Genomic DNA, 15,451 nt, shown 5'->3' with positions numbered 1-15,451 from the left:
CACTCCCCAAGAGCTGCTAATCCCGCCCCTCTGTGCCTTATAAACATAAACGGAGACAGGAGTCACTCTTGGCAGCTGTTGCCACCACCCTGTGCTTTCCATCAAACTCAGCTCATTAAAAAAAATATTTTAGGGCCGGCTCCGTGGCTTAGCGGTTAAGTGCGCGCGCTCTGATGCTGGCGGCCCGGGTTCGGATCCCGGGAGCGCCCTGAGGCACCACTTCTCCGTCCAACGCGAGGCCGAGTCCCACGTACAGCAACTAGAAGGATGTGAACCTATGACATACAACTATCTACTGGGGCTTTGGGGGGAAAAAACTGAATAAATAAAATCTTAAAAAAATATATATATTTTAAAAACTTAAAAAAGAAAAAAAAAGACTGGCACATGTGATGGCTTCTCTCTCTGCCTTCCAGATGTGTGGCAGCTGAAATTGAACACCCCCCCACACACAACCCCTCACGATGCTCTCTCTCCTGGCAGACCGACGTGAGCCACCCCTCAGAGTGGTCACAGAACCAAAGCGGGCAGCCTTTTGCCCTCGCTTATATTCTTTGCTTTCCTCGTGAGGGCTGGGAGGAGAAAGGTGAATGTTGGCGATTGGTTTCATCAGTTTTGGCAGAATGAAAACTTCTTGCCTCAACCTGTCTGGGGCAGAAGAAAGCTGTGTGGGGACTGATGGTTTGCTCATAATGAGTAGGACACATTTGGACACAGAAAGCCCTGTTTGTGGGTCACTGGTGAGTTTTACAGCAGATCTCAACCAGGAGAGGTCCTCCTGTGTGGAGGAAGAAAGATCTATTAAATACCCAAAAGAGAGAATTCCTTCTGCTGCCTTTGTAATAACTACAGATTTCCTCAGAGAACTAAAGTTTCCCCTTGCTATGAGAAGTGTCATTTCACACACACCGAACACAGTTCAGGAGGAGGGAACCCAGGGTCTCTCTTCTTTAGTAGTGACAGGAAGGTCAGGGTGTGGGAAGATGTAACATTCTCCATCAGGACCCCTCCAGAGGCCAGAAGGAGCTGGTCAGACATCTGCTCTGCTCTGCTTCTTCATTCAGTGATTCATTCGTTCCATAAATTCATGAATCAAACATGTGTTGGAGGCCTAGGATGTGCCAGTTTCTACTCTAAGTGCCAGAGACATAGCAGTGAACAAATAAATACGTAATATGTTAGGTTCAGTGAAGACTATGCGGAAAAATCCAGCAGGGACAAGAGTCAAGACTAAGGGGGGTAGTTTTCATTATTTAGGGCCTTGGGGAAAGCCATACGCTGAAGTATGTGCCCACCCATCGCTCTGCACACCATGATGTAGGTGAAGGTAACAGGGATGGAACCCTGTGCACATCTCAGGCCCTCTGTGGCATGTCCACATCCTTACTAAGACTGCCTCGCCCCGCGTTACCATCACAACCAAAGGCGCGCACATTTGGAAATAGGAACTCCAGGTTCTCTTCCTTTTTCTGGTTGGACTCAGTCACCAATTTTCATTCCCTTAGGAGGCTGTGGCATCCAGCCCCGAGATAGGAGAGCAGGGAGAAAGACCTGGACGAGCGGAGCTGAGACCCTAGCAACTCTGTGCTTTCCACACACACTTCAGACAGCGCCTGAGACGAAAACTCCAACCCACGGGACAAGGGCTTGAAAAGGTCACTGGCTGCTCATAAAAACCACTACCCGTATCTTCAGAACTGACTTCCCTCAGAGCCCAAGGACTCAAGCATCTTATGAATTGCACAGAAAATGGTGTAATATCCCATACCTGTCCCCGTGCCCCAGACAAGCACCCTCACACCTAGAAACCTACTGAGAAATAACCAAGAACGTTGATGGGAGCCTTTTCACGGTTGCCACTGGCTACTTCTCACGGTGTGACCCAATGAGGAGCTATTGAATGTGTAATTTAAAAATACATTTGCAATTTTGTTAACATTCCTGGCATAGCAAGGTAGACCATCTTAGCAGTCTTTGAAAAGGGAACACTTCCCTTTGTGAACTCCTGGCTGCACTGCTGTGAAGTGTCTGCCTGTTGTTTGATGGTTTCTGTGGGGGGGGGGGGGACAGGTGGAGGAGGAGCACAAGTGACAGAGCTGTAATCCTGAGTCTTCTCTCCCCCGGGTCACTCCATTTCCACCACCATAAAGAGTAGAGAAAGACTCCTAATGGATCTCAAAAGACTTGACAAACGTCTCCTAAAGTGTACCTCAAGTTCATTCATTTCCTTCCCTATTTTCAAGTAAGTGCTTGCCCTCCTCACATCTGAACACCAGAACAGTTCTTTGTGGTCTAACCCACGTAGCTCCAACACCATTTTTCCTAAAATACTATGCGTATATTGTAATAGTCCCGTTTGAAAACTTATAGTGGTTCTAAGTTCTCCAACCATTCTAAACTTCCCAGCCTGGCCTGATTTTCCCTCTCATTCTTTCCCTGAATCTCCCACTATGGGGTCTCTTTTCCAATCTCCTCCTACTCCTAGAACAAGCCCTGCTTTCCCCCAACAAGACCTCATTCTGATCCTCCTCCCGGGGATGCTTTCTCTTCTTCTGCAATCCAAACCGTAAACTACTTTCAAGTCCATGCTCAAGGTTCATTTCCTCCATAAAACTGTCCTTGATTCATCCAACACCATGAGAATCTTTCCACTTACTTGGTATTTCCTTAGCATTCAGAAATACAGGTTCTAGTCTGCACTGCCCTATCCCAGACATGCTGCCTTGGAACTGTATGTATTTCTTACCTTCCCGGTAGATCCAAAGTTTCCCGAAGGTGCAAACTTCTCACCTACTTTTTCTCTGTGCCCCATTGGGCCTAGTACAGTTTTATGAGGCAATAATAAAGGGCTCTTGGTTGATAATCAGTGGCAATCCTCATATTAGTGAACATTTGTTGAGCACCTGCTACACACACTGAGCCAAGTGTTTTACATCCATTGTTCTAATTTTATCTTCACTAAAATTCTATGTGGAATATGCCATTATTATCCCCACTTTGAATAGAGGGACACTAAGGTGTAAAGAGGTTAAGTAACTTGCTCATACAGCAATTGAATGGCAGACCCTGGCTTGGAATCCAGATCTTTCTACTCTGCCCCAAATACAGGCACGTACATCACACGCTTGGTAATTCCTCCCTGGCCCTGGAACATAACGCCTCCTCTGCCTCGCTCTCCTTCTTTTCACCATTGCTCCATTACGAAGGCTTGAATAGCAAGGCTGGCAGATAACAACATCCTGATTTATAGGAAGTATAGCACAAAAAGCAATGCTTATAAAAACCATTTGTTTATAAAAACTTTGCTGATTGCAAAGTTACTAGTATAAACACATACACACAGCCTTGTGGGGGAAAAAAAGCCAGACTTTTCCCCAACGAAAATGATACGTGGATGGAGAACAGGCCAGGCTGCTTAAAGCTGGAGAAATTAAAATAGTATCATAGTTTTAGAGAGCTGGTGTTTATGTTTATTTAGGGATGGAAAAGACAAATGAAGCCAAGAGATAAAGGTCTGGGAAGACGGACCCTGACGTGGCGCGAGGGCTCAGGGGAGACACTGGCAGAGGTAAGGAGCAGAGGGGTTACATGAAGAAATGTAAAGTTTGGGGAGAAAGTAGAAAGAAGTTTTAGATTACTCATAACAGAGAAATTGACCAAGGGACTATGTCCTCAGCAAGAGAAGACTCTACTGTGATAGCATAAAATTGCCTTACCTTTCAATGAATACAGCTACCAAGAGCTCTTTTTAAAACTCAGGTTTGACCATGTGACTTCTGTGCTTAAAACCCTTGAAAGGTTCCCCATCTCATAAAGGATGAAGTCAAAACGCCTCACCACATTATACAAGGCCGTTCAAAATCTGATCCCTGCCAACCTTTCCATTCGGTTCTAGTTTTCACTTTGCCCATATATACTTCCTTACCCACCCCTCATCCTGTTTCTCCCCTTTGTGCCTTGCTGACTTCTGTTCTGGGAACAGTTTCCCCTCTCTCTGCAGAAAAGGCTCCTTTGTCCTTGAGGTCACACCTTCAAAGAAGCCTTCCCTGACCATCCCATCCAAAGAAGGCCACCACCTCCATCATTTCCATCCTAGATTCTTGCATGTTTTTGTCATGTGGCATAATTTGGCATGCTAATTTATTTGTGTTTTTGTCTCTTTCCTCAAAAGTCCTGCAAATGGTCTTGTTCACCATTTTCTCCCCAGTGGTTAGGATAGTGTCCAAGGGTACCCAGTAGGTGCTAGATAAGTATTTGCTGATTGAAGGAAGAGAAGAGCCCTCTTTGTTTCTCAAGGAAATAGGAGGCAGGCCACTAAGTCCAGCCTCTCATGGAGACAAAGGAGTCCTTTTGGCTTGTGTATGGCCCAGCCCACTGACCAGGGAAAAAGCTGCTTCTACTGGCATATACCTTTATTTGAGAAGCTACTGTCAGCTGCTAACTGAGATTTTGGAGATTCCAGGTCCCAGCTTTGTCTCTACCTTTTCCTCAGAGGAAAACTACCACTCAGCCCATGAGTACCTCTCAGCTTCTGATGCTGCTTATTATAAGATAAAGTAAAAATGCAAGAGACGCTGCTCCTTGAGGGCTTTGCTCTAGCTGGGGGGAAACATGAAAAACCTACTCCGAAAGGCAGGACACACGAAGTACCTGAGGAGTCCACGGGAGCGACCACAGCAGATGTGGATTGAGAATGTGTAGGCTTTAAATAGGAGGAAAAGAGCGAGAAGGGTTTCACACAGAGATGGAGCTCGGTCAAAGAGAAAAAATTTCAAGCTGCTTTTGGAAGGGTAGGAGAGAGACTGCGATCAAGGAGGACTTAGATAATTTCCAATGTTCTCAGAATTTTTCTGGTTCATTAAATTTATGTAGTCCCTCTGAAATCGGATATTGAATTCCCACTGAGTATTCCTATCAGTGGCCCAGGGAAACGCTCATGATCATATGCTTCTAGTTTCTGGTGCAACACTGCAGGAATGCGGCCAAAGGCTTAGGAGATCAGTCATCTTTGGACCATGAAGTGATGGTGAGTAATCCTAGAGAGTTGAAAAGTATAGAAGTTAAGATACTGATCGATTACACTCTTTCCTGGCAATTCTGCTTATTTTCTGTCCTCCAATTCTCTTCTGGATCCAAGTCTAAAATCTTGGTGTCGTTTTTGACTCCTCCCTCTCCTTTACCTTCTATGTCAAATCAATTGTCAAGGCCTCTTAATTGTGTCTCCATAACATTTTTAAACTTCATTCCCTACTCTCCATTCCTACTGCCATACTCTGAGCTACTACAAAAGTCTGCTAATTGCCTTCTTTTCTCTCCGACAAATGTAAGTGTCTTTTGTCCCACTCTTATCTATTGAACGATTGAATGAATTCCTTCCTCACTCAGTTCTCTAATTTCCAACATAACAGTCAGCTACTAGGTTTCTCAAAGTATGGTCCCCAGACTAACAGTATCATTATCACTTGGAAACTGATTAGACATACAAATTCTCAAACTCAACCCAGACCTACTGAATCTGAAACTCTGAAGAAATGCCTAGCAACCTGTTTTACCAAGCCCTCCAGGTGCTTCTGATGCCCATGAAAATCTGAGAACCACTGTCATAAAGCCATCCATAGTGATATGTAATAAATTAAAGCAATAAATCTTTCAAGTAACATATATGTATTATAATGGCAAATTTCTACACGTCAATGCCTAAGGCCAGTGTGTCCTTACCTGGAGGCTAAAGACCTCTGGGGGCCACAGAACCACAGAACATGTGCAAGCCAAGCTCTATCTCTAGAATGAATAAATATGTCCACCTACTTCTACTCTGATGGTCTACATGTATGTAGACCCTTGTAATTCATTTAAAAGTGTTACCGATGATTGTGGCGATAGCTGCATAACTCCAGGAATATATTAAACAACATTAAATTGTACACTTTAAACAGGTGAATTATATGATATGTGAATTATATCTCAATAAAGCTGTTACATTTTTTAAAAAGTGTTCCGATGATGCAGCAATTCCATTCTCCTGGAGAAATCTGCCCACCGGTACACCAGGATACATGTCAAGAATAGCAGTGCCGTTAACAGCCTCAAACTGGAAACAACACACATATCCATCAACCATGGATGGACCAATTGTGATATATTAATGCAATGAAATATTAGGCAGTAATTAAATGCATTAGGCAGTAATTAAAATGAATGAACTACAGTTACGTGCAACAACATGCATGAATCTTACAAACATAATGTTGAGAAGAAGCAAGTCACAAAAGAATATATAAACTATGATTCCGTTTACATCATAACTTTACTATTTAGGGATCCATACATAAGGGGTTAAGCCATAAAGAAAAGCAAGGAAATGATTACTGTACACGTCAGGAGAGCGGTTTCCTGGAGGGTGGAAAGAAGGGATTGTGATGAGGACAAGACAAGGGAATTTCTGGAGTGCCAGTAATGTTCTATTTCTCAACCTGGGTAATGGGTACCCAGAGGTTCACTTTATAACAATTTACTAGGTTGTGCACATATGCTCTATACACTTTTCTGTATATGTTACATTACACAAGGGTAAAAAACATTTTTAAATGGGAAAAAGTCTTATTAATACCTAATGGTTTGAGGGGATCTTTATATATTTCCTCAGTGGAGAGTACAACTATAGTCCCACGGGGCACAAGATTTTTTTTGTGTGTGTGGGGGCCTTAGAAAAGGGCCCTCATACTAAAAAGAAACCTCTCCCTTAAACACATGCTGGAAAATTTAGGCACAGAGATAGCCACATGGGATAACTACGTGAGGGCAGGTGGGGCTGGCGGGGAGGGAGCAGGTCAGGGCAGACCACACAGCTCCTTCCACGGAGTGCAAGGCCTGGATTAACTACACATGAAATAGCAGGCCCCTGACCATGCCAAGACCACGCCAGGAGCTGGCTCAGTGTTTGGTTTCTTCTATTCTCACTCCAGGAAACAAGGATCTGGCAAAACCACTTTCTGGCAAAACCATCTCTGTCTCACCTTTTATTTTTGGTCAATTTTTACTAATTTAGTCCTGTAGCTAGCTGTTTCTCTTATATGAATTTTTTTCATAGATACTTTTGTCCCTTAAAAATACTTTTTAAGTAGAGACCAAAGATTAATGCAATGATGTATGCAAGACTTTATTGGAATATTCCATAACCTCTTAAAAGAATCCCCAGTTGCTCATCTTTTTTCTCAGCTCAATTAAGGCAGCCTTACCCTGCCAGCCTTAATTCTTTCTCCCAAGGGTCTCTCTCTGTCCCCAGGTCTCCCCAGTCCTCTCTTCTAAGCTCTGCTCGATGAGTCCTCTCAGCCCTAAGGCTCAGCATGCCTTTGTGTGATCTACTTTCTCCACATTTGGTGGAGATGAAAATAAAAAAGTTTTTTGGAGGGGGTATCCCAGTTTCCACCACGTCACTTCGCAGCAACCCTTTGGGAAGCCTTATCTCCCAAACAGTCAGTGTCTTTTGCCATTGCTTCTCTGGCTTGGGGGAGAAATAATGCCTTGGGGGTGGGGAAAATGGGAGACAGAGGGTGGGTAGGAGTGAGGAGATTTTAATTCTGGCCCTCGAGGAAAATGCAAAATTGCCCCTCCTCAAAAATGTGTTTGTCATTCACGGTGATAAATTTCCCAGATTTGGGAAGTATAGAGCAAAATGACCCAATCACAGTGCAGGGTGGCAGGGACACAGAAACACATCCTGAGACCTCTGCACTGAAATCGAGTTCTTGACATTTCAGAGAGTGGCCTCCTCACACCCTGCTAGAATAAATCCCACCAGACAACCAGAGCAAGTCCCCAACGCCAGGTCCCTGCAGGAGCGGCAGACCCCAGCTGACTCCTCCTCTTATTGGGAAAAGCAGTTTTCTTCCCCGGGTACCAAGCAAAACTCCATCAGAAGTCTTATTCTGTACAGAAGAGAAGAAAGAGGAATTTCTCCTTCCCCTGAATCCTGATCAATTAAAATCATTTCAAAAGATGCTCCAGAGGGGGCCGGCCCAGTGGCGCAAGCGGTTAAGTGCGCGCGCTCTGCTGCGGCGGCCCGGGGTTCACCGGTTCAGATCCCAGGCACGCAATCATGCACTGCTTGGCAAGCCATGCTGTGGCGGCGTCCCATATAAAGTGGAGGAAGATGGGCATGGATGTTAGCCCAGGGCCAGTCTTCCTCAGCAAAAAAAGAGGAGGATTGGCAGATGTTAGCACAGGGCTGATCTCCTCACAAAAAAGAAAAAAAAAAAAAGATGCTCTAGAAAAGAAGGGAGAAACGTCTGGCCATGGATCAGTGTGGTACAGGACATTATTTTAGAAGCATGGCAGCCATGGCTGTGGACTTTGTTTTCAGCGGGGTTGGAGAGTTGAGGGGAAGCTGTCTGGATGCTCTCACATCTCTCCAAGGAAGCTATTATCACTGGGTCTGTGATTGTGGGGAAAAACATTTACCTGGGCAATTGCCACCCACTTCCATAAATTCCACGGTTTGGATAGAGTGAATGAGGCAAATAAATGGAATTCTGGATCCCCATCATGGGCAGGTTGATGACCTCTCTCGACGCCATGAGCTAATTAGAATAAAAATGCATCTTTTGCTACCAAGTAAATGTGTTCCTGTTTTTGCAAACTGAAGTATATTTTCAAAGGACTTGGCGAAATTGTACTATTTAAAAAAGCAGGGATCACCAACTGGCGGACAACCAAATCTCTTTGGCTAACACAATGTTTTAAAATTTTTGGAATATGAATGCATTGGGGGGGGCAGTGCACAGATTCTCTAATTTTCCAAAATCCCCACTATTCTCTGTTGCATTTTTCCTGGCTGCTTCCCACATTCATTTTGTTTATCAGTTGCCCAAAGCTGATATTAAGTATGCCACACAGTTATTTAAAGGAACCTTAATATATGTATTATATATTATAATTCTATTATATATATTACTTATGTAATAGTCCTTTTACTATATGAACTATCTATAAACCTGGATTTGCACATGTGGCGTTTTCTGAAAGCAGTTATACCGATTCTTCTTTTTCCTAAACAATTCTGTCATTTCATCCCAGACACTAAGTTTGGATGAGAAGTTATTGCTTCACCTATCCCAGTCTTCCTGCTCACTTTAAATCTTACTGAAGCTGCCAATCTTCTGTTTCGAAAATCGGCAATTTCCATTTGGAAAAATGGGGTAGTTATTTCATTTTTATAAACGAGTAGGAGGTAAGTATTGCAGTGAAAAGAACAGCAGAACCAGCAGCCCCGGACCCACAGAGGCCTTAGACGTCGAGTGCCGGGGACCACCCTCTAGCCGTCATCAGTCAGCGCACAGGGAAAACGGCGGAGGAAGCCCGCGGGTGCATGGGCTCCCATGGTGAAGCGGGGAAGGAGAGATTGCAAGCTAATTCTCCCCGTAACTTACTGCTCATGCAGAAATGACGGCTGGTTTTTCATTTGGGGAGGAACCAATAACTCTAAGTGATGTGGATCTGCTTATTGCTGCCCCTAGCTGTCGCTCCTATGTTTCAAACTGATCGTTAGATTGTGCTGTGAAGAGTTCCTAATCCTCAGAGGGAAAAAGTGCCAAGCAGCTTTCTAATGAAAACCCCGGGCAGACAGAGTTCAGCCCCTCTCAGGCACAGCCCCACTTCCTTCCTCACCGGATGAGAACATTCACAGCCACGCTGGCCACCTCTTCTCATCTCCCCATAGTCGGTGATGAGACACACACTTTGCCAAAACTAGAGTCACTGCCAGCAGTCTTCAGACCAGGTTTGTGGGTCTCACAGGTTCTGGGTTTTGGAGTGAAATGACTTCTGCAGCTGCCTCCGGAAAAGGCATGATCACCAAATTCAGGCCTGGGCAGGGCAAAGGGCTTCTGGTTCACCGCCGAGATTCTTGCTTTTATTTTATGGCTTTTCCAGGCCTCTTTCCACAGGACTCCCAACCCTCTTGCTAAGTTGCTCCCATGGCTGCCTGCTCTCCTGGTAAAGGCTGCAGTGATGGAGGTCAAGCCTCGGTCCGCGCTGCCTCAATGAGGGACTCTGCAGAAAATGAAGGTGCACACAGCACACAGACGGTCCCCGGCAAGCACCTCGCATTCAGCATCCACTCAATAAAGGTTAAATGTTCATCATCTAACAAATACTTATCGTGGGCCTACTGAGCACCTCACACTATAAAGGAGATTACAATAAACTAGTAAGATGTTACTTTCCTAGGACCTCAGTGTCGCTGTGCTGTCCAATATAGTAGCCACTGGCCGTTATGTGGCTGTTTACATTTAAATGAATTAAGATTAAATGTTCAGTTCCTCAGTAGCAGTAGCCACATTTCAAGTGCTCAATAGTCACATGTGGCTAGTGGCTACTGTTCTGGACAGAAGAGATTATCGGACATTTCCATCACCACAGAGAATTTATGGGTGGTGCTGGTCTGGAGCGGAAGCCAGGTAAGAAAACAAATTACCACTCACACAAACCAAAAGCTCCACCTGAAAACTACTATTTCCGTTTGGTGTAATAAGGCCATAATAGAGGTAACATGCAAAATACTACGGGCACTTGGGTAGGACAACTAACTCTAACTGATGGCCCAGGATCAACACCTGCCTACCAGCCTGGGAGATCAGCGTTTTCTAGTCCAACGACAACCTCCACTTCTCATCTTTATACTTAATCATTAAGAAAAGCAGACACTGTAATGATGTTGGGAGCAATTTCCCATTATCAGAACTAAATGGGTAGCTATTTTATATTTGCTACTCAGAGTAAAGGAAAAAGTTCAGACTCAGTGAAAATGTCAGAAAGTAATTTAAGTGGAATTCTTTCTGTGACTCCAAATCAAATCAATAAACATTATTGAGCATCTACTAGGTCTTACTCGAAGACAAGTAAGAGAATTTTTTATAATCTTCTAGGGGTGAGGTAAACATGTACAAGATTATTATATTTAGCAGCGTGATATGTTATAATGGAGGTGCCAATTTCTATCCAATTGTTATCCTAATAATTATACCCAATTATTAGTCCTAAAAAAGACTAATAATTCCAAAGGAGGGGATGCTTCAATGGAGGTGGTATTTGAACCTGTCCCTAAGAGGACAGGCAGGATTCCCACAGCTGGAGATGGAAGAGTGAAACCCTCCCACCGGGCAAAGGTGCAGAGGCCTGAAAATGCATGATGCATTTTGACAACGGCAAGAACATCACACAACAATTTCATGTCCAAAATTCAATTATAGAAAACAGAGAGAGAGAGAGAGAGAAACAAAGCCAAAATTCAAAGAAAAACAAAAGTCACTAATGCTTGGTGAAGGAGGATCATCATGCTGGGACCTCCTCATGGAAGACCTTAAGGCCCCGCCAAGGAGTCTGGGCTTCATTCTGTAATCTGTAGGAGCGATCCAAGACATTTCAACAGGAGAGAGGCACCACCAGATCTGTATTTAGGAAAACTGGCGATAGTTTGCTAGTGCTAATGATTGATGGAGTCTAGAGAGAGTCTAGAGGTGGGGAGCCCAGCTGGGAGGGCTAATCCAGCAGAAATATGATAAGTGGCAGAACGAAAACATTGTCAGCCTGAGTGGAAAGCAGGGGAGAAGGTGTGGTCTGTGCATTATGCTGCCATGAGAATGACAAATGTTAGCAGTGGGAAGCAACCACCAGTACAGGCCCTCAGACCACTTACCTTTGGTCACCACTGAATTGAAATAAAGAATACTGATGGTAGTACACCTACATGTGCCTTTGGGGAGAGCCCACTGTTTCTGTGCTCATCTCCAAGGCTACATTAGGTGGCTGGAGCAGGGTTGATCCATGGGACCTGACCATCTTGCAAACACATGTCATTGATCAGAAAGAGTCACCACTACAGAAAAAACAAACAGCTTGAAGTACATATACCACCTGGGACGAGTCAGCAGAAATACCTTTATGAAAATTAACAAAAATTATAGTTAATAGTAGAAATAATTATTAATAACTTCTGCATTCCTGGGTGTATATATATATTTGTCTAATAAGTTACTTCAGCCTCATAAGATGTCTTCCCACTTTGGACCCTCAGAGCTATTTGTGGCAGAGCTCACTTGATAGTCACTAAAACTGCACACAGGTTGACTACATTCTCCAGCCTCCATTGCACTAAGATGTGGTCACATGACTGAGTTCTTTCTAATGGAATGTTAGAAGAAATGATGCCTGCAACTTCCTGGCCTGGCCCATAAAAACCTCTGGTGAGCAGTCCTCCATGTTCTCTTTCCTTCTTTCAGCTCAGTAATGGCTAAAGATAGAGTCCTAAGACAGAAGCAGCCCAGGTCCCAAAAGTACCACTTGGAGAACTGCCTGCCAGTGAGGAACATGCACTTTGGTTTTTACATGGGCTAGAAACAAACCTCTATGGTTTTAGAGCCAATTTACATTCGGGCGTTTGTTTACTACAGGAGCTAGCAATACCTTAACTAACACAAACTCTTACAACTCTTATGCTACTTTGTATTAGGCTCATCTATGTACTTCTTAAAAATCCCCTTTTAGACTGTAAACACATTATTTTTATCTGTAGTTGCTCAAATGGTTTCTAACTAAGACTATAAAAGGGACTTCGACTGTGGATGGATTGCTATCCTCATGAAAAATATAGAGGGATCCAGCCGCTCAGTCACGTAAGGACAGAGAGTGAATGAGGAAACAATGCCTGAATTCCTGTTATTTGAAGTCTATGACATTTTGTCTGTCTAGAAAGACAGTAAATTATTAAATTTACTGGAGGTATTAAAACAGAAAAAAAGGGCCGGCTCCGTGGCTTAGCGGTTAAGTGCGCGCGCTCTGATGCTGGCAGCCCGGGTTCAGATCCCGGGCGTGCCCCGAGGCACCACTTCTCCGTCCAACCCGAGGCCGAGTCCCGCGTACAGCAACTAGAAGGATGTGAACCTACAACATACAACTATCTACTGGGGCTTTGGGGGGAAAAAATGAATAAATAAAATCTTTAAAAAAAAAAACAGAAAAAAAGTTTAATCCTCTATTAAGCTATTTACCTACAGCGAGATCTAATAATAGCACTCATATCTTACTAATGCATTTCCAGCTCTTCGTAACTATGTGCCGCGGACAAGTCACACAACTGCTCTAGATCCCTGATTTCTCAAGTATAATTGAGAATGAGGGGCTGAAGCATATAATCCCTAAAGTCTTTTCCAGTCCTAACATTTCTGGCATCTATTAAGCAGTCAATCAATCCAGTTAAACTGGCTAATTAAGTTTACTGGGCAATTTATTACTCTTTCAAAGTAAATTATTTTTAAAATTTCCAACCTTTGATGAAAGTAAAGCCTAATAAAACACTAAACTAGGTTTTAGTTTTAAAAGACAAAAGTTAATTAGCATGTTTGGATAGTATCATTTAAAAAAAATCTTTTCTCATGATAGGTGAAAAATGCTATCTCATTTTAAACAGTTATTTTAATTTTATTTATTTTTCCCCCAAAGCCCCAGTAGATAGTTGCATGTCATAGCTGCACATCCTTCTAGTTGCTATATGTGGGACGCAGCCTCAGCATAGCCAGAGAAGCGGTGCATCTGTGCGCGCCGGGGATCCGAACCCAGGCCGCCAGCAGCAGAGTGCGCGCACTTAACCGCTAAGCCACGGGGCAGGCCCTGCTATCTCATTTTAAACTGCATTTCTTTGATTATTAGTGAAGGCATACACTTTTAGATGTTTATTAGCCATTTGTATTTCCTCTTTCACGGATTATTTAGTTTTAAGATTAGAACACTGCAGTAGGATCACAGGAGGGGATATGACCGCCTGCGTCTTTCAGCCAGCAGCCAACTAAAGGGGGTTAAAATACCTTCCCAGAAACATCACCAGCTCAACCGATGGAACTGTAGGACTCCGAGCACTGGTTCAGCTCCGCGCCTCCCAGAGCATGCCTGCCTTTCATTATGCGTTAAATTCAATGGAATAAAAGTGGCTGCAGGCATAGCATTGTGGGGTTCCATATTTATTCTCTTTCTGTGACAGCCGCATCCAATTTTCTCAGTTGAGAAGTCAAGGGGGTTACGAATTCCACCGAGGACCTGGAAATCCAGCTGGGCTGTTTGAGTTTCTTTCTACTTCTCCATGAATAAAGATTCTACAGAGGGGCCCTAAACAAATAATGCTGCTAATGACTAATGACGTGTGAGGCAGATGGGTCCTCAAACTCAGTGGCCAGGGAGACACTGGCTTTGCCTGGCTAACTGCAGCGCAAAAACTTGTTTTTGCCAAAGAAACCTTGTAACTAGATATGCGCTGAAGTCACACGGAGAGCGGAAGTGTTGAATCAGAAGTCATTTCTTGGCTCTGTTGCTTTCCCAAACCTAACCATGCTCTGCAGCCACAGCACTGTCCTGACATCGCCCCTCGAGTCTAGGTGCTACAGTGCATGTGCAGTGACTCAGCCGATGGAAAAACAGCTCTCTCCTGCCATCTGGGTTCTATCCACAAAATAAAACAACACTGTTGCTTTCAAAAGCATTTATAAATTTAGTTTAAAAAATAGATTTAAAAAACTGACAGAGAGGGAAATTCTAATGAGGATCCTCTGCAAAAAATGCCCAGTAGCCAGTGTCCCCAAATTCAAATCAAGGAAACTGTTAGCAGGAGTGCTGTCAGATCTCAGCCACTAGAGCAAGCAAAGCATTCTCGATCTTCTGCAAAGGGCCTTATCCCTGTGGGTGTCACTGTCTGGAATGGCAGGAACAGGCAAACACAGCTGGATCTGAAGCTCTGTTAGACCACAAATGTGTGTTAACGGCACACAGCATTACCAGGGTTTCCTTTTCTTCCCAGCTGCATAAGAGAAGCTGCATTTTTTCTCCTTGTACGTAGCACGTCCAACTACACCACAGAAAGCCCATGCTCTGGGTGCACCCACAGATGAAAGCAAGAACAGGAATGTCAAAATGCATCCCAATGACAATTTCCAGCTTAAAATGACCAGACTCCTTGGAAAATTTCAGTGGTAAAATATATTCATGTTTGTGTCAAGAGAAACCACACACCCAACCCTAAAAGCCAGTATCAACAACCTAAAAGTCAATGGAAAACAGCACAGCATAACACAGCAAGTACAATGTGACCTGATTTGGTTCAGTGGAACAGCATGGAATGGTGTGCAGCAAATGATAAAATTATTGCATTCTTCCAACATTAAGAAAACATGCTCAAAGACTGAGGCAAAACCAGAAATGTCTGGGTGTTCCCTGTCCCAGCTCCTGCCCAATCCCAGGTTGCTCCCCATGACACAGATTCCCTGATCTATTCCTTAAAAAAATCTTCCTTTTCCCCTTTCTCTCCCACTCTACTCCCCGCCTCTAACACATATTAACCAAAGGAAAATGATCAGAATTAAAGTCAATATTTATTGAGTGCTAACTGCATACGCTGTACCAGGGGCTG

General features: G+C 43.8%; 1 protein-coding gene across 4 annotated transcripts in view; it reads right to left on the bottom strand.

The window, feature by feature from the left end:
• WNT5B (Wnt family member 5B) overlaps window positions 1-15,451 on the bottom strand; it is a 101,464-nt gene that overhangs the window by 18,229 nt on the left and 67,784 nt on the right. The window lies entirely within an intron of this gene.

This window comes from Ceratotherium simum, chromosome 17 (assembly GCF_057802395.1).
Source record: "Ceratotherium simum simum isolate JZ-2026a chromosome 17, ASM5780239v1, whole genome shotgun sequence".
Classification (NCBI taxonomy): Eukaryota; Metazoa; Chordata; class Mammalia; order Perissodactyla; family Rhinocerotidae; genus Ceratotherium; species Ceratotherium simum.
This window is presented reverse-complemented; position numbering and strand designations above follow the sequence as displayed.